General features: G+C 42.5%; 1 pseudogene; it reads right to left on the reverse strand.

Annotated features, from left to right (window-relative positions):
• Positions 1-1,343: 1,343 nt before the first annotated feature.
• LOC122102416 lies at positions 1,344-1,687 on the reverse strand (annotated as a pseudogene).
• Between the last annotated feature and the right edge of the window lie 3,867 nt (positions 1,688-5,554).

Genomic DNA, 5,554 nt, shown 5'->3' on the forward strand with positions numbered 1-5,554 from the left:
CTACATTGGTTATCTTTCTCTGGGAAAACTTCATGTTGTCAAAGAAGTTTATTTTTCAAAGCACAAACTGGAAAGTCTGAGGAAATTGGGTAGCTTAAGGTGTGTTGTATGCCAAAACATTTCTTCAGAGTGGCACACTTTATTTTTTATTACTTTTTGGATACCTTTATGTAAAACCCTGTGGAAGGATGAGAGGGAAGTCATTTCCACTGGAGATGTGGCAAGAATGTGATCTCATCACAAGTAGGTGGGCACATGGTAGCTCTGCCTTTTCTCAGGTGTTTCTAGAGCTCAGCCCACCAGAGTCCTTCAAACATACCACAGTGGACTGAGTACTTCCACTCCCTTCCCAAGTTCTTACGTTGGAAGCATAACTTTTATTGAAATAGTCTTAGGAAGTGTGGTCTTGGGAAGAAGAAAGTAAGTAGGGTTAGTAAGCTCACAAAAGAGACTCACTCACTTTCCACTATGTGAGATACAATAAGAAGGTAGTCTAGAGCACCCTCACCAGAAGCTGATGATGCTGACACCTTGACCTTACACATTGAGCCTCCAGAACTGTGAGAAACATTTCTTTCTGCTACTCATAAGCTACTTAGCTACTTTGTACTTCATTATAGAAGCTCAAATAAACCAAGGTACTCTTTTACTTCCTAATGCTTTCCCTCCCTCCCTCCTTCCTTCCTTCCTTCCTTTCTTCCTTCCTTCCTTCCTTCCTTCCTTCCTTCCTTCCTTCCTTCCTTCCTTCCTTCCTTCCTTCCTTCCTTCCTTCCTTCTTTTCTCCCTCCCTCCCTCTCTTTCTCTCCCTCCCTCCCTCCCTCCCTCTCTTTCTCTTTCTCTCCCTCCCTCCCTGCTCCTCCTCCTCCTCCTCCTCTTTCTCCTCCTCTTCCTCCTCCTCCTCTTCTTCTTCTTCTTCTGCTTCTGCTTCTGCTTCTTCTGCTTCTTCTGCTTCTGCTTCTTCTGCTTCTTCTTTTGCTGCCTCCTCCTCCTCCTCCTCCTCTTCCTCCTCCTCTTCTTCTTCTTCTGCTGCTGCTGCTGCTGCTTTCTTCTTTCTTTCTTTTTCTTTTGAATTTGACCTCACAATTTTATTGTCTTCATAACAAAAGTTGGAGCTTACAACTGGATCACTTGCCCCTTTCTATTTTTTAAAAAAATTTATTTATTCATTTATTGGTCCGGTCATGGGGCCTGAACTCTGGGCCTTGGCGCTGTCCCTCAGCTTTTCAGCTCAAGGCTAGCGCTCTACCACTTGAGCCACAGCGCCACTTCCGGCTTTTTTTTCTTTTTGCTTATATGGTGCTGAGGAATCGAACCCAAGGCCTCATGCATGCAAGGCAAGCACTCTACCACTGAGCTACCTTCCCAGCCCGCCCCTTTCTCTTTTTATCTCCACCCGGTTCAAATGTTTGCATCTCTTAATACCTAGCATTCTCTTAGATCTACAGTTGGGCTCAACACATTCAAGTCTCAACACAATCTTCTTTGTAGTCTTAGCTTTTTCCGGGAAATTGGCTTAGTCTGACCACCGTAGCCACTTTGCTTCCTGTCATAACGACGCTTTCCCTGGGCATACAGAGAATCCTTGCCCTTCTTGTACTGTGTTACTTTGTGAGGTTGGCGCTTGCCACACTTCTTACAAAAAGTATGGCGGGTTTTAGGAATGTTAACCATGATGGCAGGAAGCCTGCAGCAGTGCCAAAAAGCCTTTCTTTCTTATTTCTTCTTCTTCTTCTCCTCCTCCTCCTCCTCCTCCTCCTCCTCCTCCTCCTCCTCCTCCTCCTCCTCCTCCTCCTCCTCCTCCTCCTCCTCCTCCTCCTCCTCCCCCCCCTTCCCCCCCTCCTCCCCCTCCCCCTCCCCCTCCTCCTCCTCCTCCCCCTCCTCCTCCTCCCCCTCCTCCTCCTTCTCCTACTCCTCCTCCTCCTCCTTCTCCTCCTCCTTCTTCATCTTCCTCCTCCTCCTCCTCCCCCCTCTCCTCCTCCCCCCTCTCTCTGGCTGTTCTAGGATTTTAACTCAGGGCCTTGTACTTTCTAGGCTTATGCTCTACCACTTGAATCATACCTCTAGCCCTGTTTTCTTTGATGGTTCTTTTTGAGACAGGATTTCCTTTCTTGCTTAGAATGTATGTGGCTGAGCTGTGATCTACCCACTTCAAGCTTCCAGTCATAGCTAGGATGACAGATGTGTGCCACTGCAGCCAGCTATGGGTAAAGAGGGGGTCCTGTGCACTTCCTCACCTTGAAGTGTGATTTTCATGATCTCAGCCTCCCTAGTATTTAGGATTAAAGGCATGAACAATTGGAACCTAGTTGTAACTTCCATTTCTGGCATTGACTCAGGTTTGCCCTCAAAGTCTACCTTATCTCATCTCTTTCCTAGCTGAGAGCCAACAGTTCCATTTTATTAGAAAGTACTCTAAATTCCAAAGAGAAAGTATCTGCCTTCTCTTCCTATTGCCACTTTTCCTAGCCAAACTTTGATATACTAGTGCCTGGATTTCCACTGTAGGCTCTATACTCTCCTCTTCTATCTACCTCACCTACTATTGCCAGAGTATCTCCTAGAACACGTTGCCTAACAGCTCCTTAATGTCCTACCACAGTCTTTCTCTGCCTGTCAGCCTGTGGCCAGGGCCTACAAGTAAGGGACACATCTTCCCACTGAGCTGCACTCTCAGAGATTTCCTGGCAGTTTCTGTCAAGGTGAGAATAATGCCTCTTTCTCAGTTTGTATCAAAAGAAATGAGCACACAGTAGTTACCCAAATAATGATTGTTAATAAGTTGATGAGGAGGGATTCTTTTTGGAAGAGTAGGCATCCATCTGTTTCCTAACAGCAAGGAAAGAACTTATGTGTCATGTTGTTCTCAAAGTAGTCAAAAAGACCAAGGCTGGCAGAACCATCAGGTTAGAGCAGCATTCTCTTGCTCATTAAAAATTCTGAGCTATGTGAAACTGTAATTAAAAAACAACAACACCTTTCTCCAAATCAATTGCAATCCTTCCCCCCAAATTCGTCCAATTTTACTAACTCAGGGGAAGTTATTAAAGATCCTAACATCTCTCAGATGCCAATTCCAGATGGTGAGAATGAAAGATTATTAAAAGTAAAAAAAAAAAAAGCCTGATAATTAAATGGACAAGTGGATGAGATGGTGGCTTTGGGTTTTTGTATGACTCCCATATGTAGGACATGGATCAGCTCCAGCTGTTTAGCGGGGCAAGGCATCTTCAGAAATGACATTTAAAGCTTCCACAGAGCTGCAAGTGAGTTCTATGAGAAACATGTTAATTTCACTACTCTTTCCAGCAACGGATATGTTTTGAATGATTTCACTTGGACCCAATTCCTTATTTGCTCACTGAGAGTTTATTTCCTTAATGATATCCATGACTCCCAGGTGCATCACAGATCAGGACTCTGCAAAGCAGACTCCCTGGGTTACTTTCTTCATTGCAAGTCATAGCCAAGACTTGGGCCCATCTCAGATGAGTGAAGGCTTCCATCTGGGGACCAGGGACAACAACATAGTGCACAAAGTCATAGATTTGAAGGAAATAGGAAGGATGTGGATCCATTCTCAGAGTTTAAGTTAGCACAATTTCCTTCCTTTCCCTTTCCTTTCTGCCACACACTCCTACCTCTTGCAAAACCTCTAGTGGGCCCTTTAAATAAGGGTGAAAATAACACGGTTGAAAAAAAAAATAGATGTTGCCTTGGGAATCACATGTTATCTAATCTGAATGGTCTCGGGTTTGAACAAAAGATAATTGCCAAAAGTTTTATTTACCAAAACGATTTTCTTTTAGGCTTAAAAAAATTATCTTTAAGTAGCTGTACAAAGGATTTCAATTCAACAAGTCAGTGTGTGAGAACAAGGCCTCTTGATCAGTGTCAGCCCTTCCATCATTCTCTCTCAATTCTCCCAACCCCTCCCATCCCTTCAATTTGTCTGGTTCCATTTTTACAGATGTGCATTGACTATTAGGACTGCATTCTTCTACCTTCCCTCTCTTCATTTGTCTCCTCCTACCCTCTATCTCACCTCACCCTCAACACACACACACACACACACACAATTCTTAAATATAGAAGCTGAGCACCATATGAGAGCTATTATGGTATGTCATTTCAATAACTCATTTGGTAAACATTTATTCGACCTACACGTGCCAGGCATGTGGCTTGATGTTGGAAATATACTTAACAAATAAGCATAATTCAGTAACTATTGAAATGTACACACACACACACGCACACACACACACACACACACACACACACACACACACACACACACACACACACACAGGTTGTCACACAATCTTCTTTTGACATTCGGGACTATTGGCCTGAAGTTCCTGATGTGTTTGCTTGCTTTTGCTTCTGCTTCATCTACCTGGTTTCCTCATTTACCTTCTCCTGCTGATTTAATTTGATGTTGCTGCTATGTGAAAGAAGGTTAGATATTGGGAGAGAGGTGGAAAGAGAAATGTGAATTTGGTGTAAGACATTTGTGTGCACATCTGAGCTGTTGACTTAATGAGATGACACTGGGGTCTGCAAATTGAATGAGAAGGGAGACAGGAAGGATTTACAAACTGGCTGGATAATTACAGATTGTTTAACTATCACTGGGATTCCATTTCATGGTTTTGTTTTTATAATTAAAATTATTTCACCACTGGGTTAAAACCTTATATCTTACATGTCACCCAAAAGTACATTTTTGTGATTGAGCTGTTCTGAAAAGCTTTTGAAACACATGGTTTAGCAAGGAAGTAATAAAATACAGGCACAATAAATACACAGGGACAAACTCAAGGCAGTTGATTAACGTGTAAAGATTATTGAAGTATGCAGTGAAATATGGAGCAATCTAGTGGACATGGTTTATTGGTGGAAAATTTAAAACACAAGGTATTTTAAAATAAATAAAATCCAACTTTGATTAGTGTGTGCACTTTGGGTAACAGAACACATAATCCTGAAAAAATATTGAAGTCTCTTTGAGGTGCAATGGTTTAGCAGAGATTTTTCATTTGAAATTAGTGTTTACTCTCAGCCAGAGAAAACTCCCAGATGTTTTTTCCATTAGGCCATGTATTTAAGTAGAAGCCATAATTACAGAGCACTTTGCAATGTGCAGAATGCTATTGCTCATATATGAACCCAAAGTAATATTAGTACCTATCATTCATTGAGGTTAATCTGTGTCAGGTCCTGTGTTACGCACATCACAAACTCATTTAAACCTCAGGAAAACCCTCTGGGTATTATTATGTCCATTTTACAAATTAGGAGGCTGCTTTCAAATGAAGTTAATAAGTATATTGCCTGGGGTTATGGAGTGGCAGAGTAGGGATCCTGGTCTTTTCAGTCTGATTCCAAAGCCTGCATTCTTAATCACTGCTCCTACCCCAGGAGTTGAGTCTGAAGCCCTCTGCTTCGCCTTGCTCTACATAGTGTGCTGTAGTGTGGTGTGGTCACTCTTATCTTGCTAATAATCAGCATCTTCAGTTCATGTTGATATAAATATCAACTATGTTAATTTTAT

Source organism: Dipodomys spectabilis, unplaced genomic scaffold (genome assembly GCF_019054845.1).
Source record: "Dipodomys spectabilis isolate Male_0828 unplaced genomic scaffold, ASM1905484v1 ptg000783l, whole genome shotgun sequence".
Classification (NCBI taxonomy): Eukaryota; Metazoa; Chordata; class Mammalia; order Rodentia; family Heteromyidae; genus Dipodomys; species Dipodomys spectabilis.